Source organism: Pteropus vampyrus, unplaced genomic scaffold (genome assembly GCF_000151845.1).
Source record: "Pteropus vampyrus isolate Shadow unplaced genomic scaffold, Pvam_2.0 Scaffold769, whole genome shotgun sequence".
In the NCBI taxonomy this organism is placed as follows: Eukaryota; Metazoa; Chordata; class Mammalia; order Chiroptera; family Pteropodidae; genus Pteropus; species Pteropus vampyrus.
In genome coordinates, this window is record NW_011889550.1 from 705 (window position 1) to 1,962 (window position 1,258).

A 1,258-nucleotide genomic window follows, 5' to 3' on the forward strand; every position below is an offset into this window, starting at 1 on the left:
AGTCAGAGATGACAACCAGGATGATGAATAGGTTCCTGACTCACCAGGTTCATGGATAGGAAAAGCCCAAAGAGAAGAGGCTGCTGTTCTGGACCATCTGAGAGTCTCAGGAGGAAGAATTCTGAGTCACCTGTCAGATTGCATGGCTCCACGCAGATGGGACACTTTTTGAAAAAAGAAGAGAGTATTGAATAAATAAAACAAGTATAGAGGCGCCCAGCTAAGTGTCCATATTTTGGATTTAAGCATTAACAGGTGAAGTACGTACACTTGAGGACCATACACCCATATTGCCTTTGGCAACATTTCTCAGGTGTGAACTCTTTTTAGAACTCTTTCCTTATTGATCTCCGGGCTATTCACCTGTTTCTATAAACACCCACTTTAAAGACATGGATCAATAAAGAAAGAGCATTCTGAGAAGACAAATCCATGATCAGAGTAAAACATCAGCCTTCTACCTCTGAAGGAAAATAGGGAATAAGAAGCGTTTTACTGTTTAAGAAAAAAACGTCATTGTAATTGAAAGACGCTAAGGAGCACTCAAGAGGACTTTATCTTATCCAAATGCAGTATAAGAAATTCTCTTAATTTGGAATGTAGTCTAGAAGAGCTAAAACCACATTAACTGGATTCTAAATTAAAATAAAATGCTCATAATCTGATAGCATTTTGTATGCAATTATTTTTAGAGTTTTCATCTTTATTTGGTTTCATGAAATCCATCTTGCATGAAGATAAGTGTTCACTCAAATGTGTGGGTTGTCTGGTCAAAGTCCCTTCAAATATAACTCAAATATACAAATATTTGGCCTTGGTGGACTTCACATTTGGAAAAATATGTTCTTGTTAAATGCATGAAATCATACAATATCGCTGATCCGAAGTATGGTATACATTTAAATTGCAATGATGAAATAATAATGAACTTTCATAAGTACTCTGGACTTATTTTTCCTTTTGAAAGGTTATTTTCTATCAGTAATACACAATCTCAGAGAAATGTCTGAGGTTGAATTTGCTCTTTACTGTTTTTATTTATAGTTTTTTGGTAAAACTCTTTAAATATGTCTCGAATAATAAATGTTTACTAAGGGTTGATTTCTCGTCAAACTTAACCCCCTAATAAACAGCTGAGAGATTCAGCTTCAGCATCAGGTCTCAAACCTTAAGTTGGCCTACTTTATACCAGCTAAGGATCTTTTCAAGTCAGTCCTTCCTTATACATGCATTATATTTCTCCTAAATTAAGCTCCCT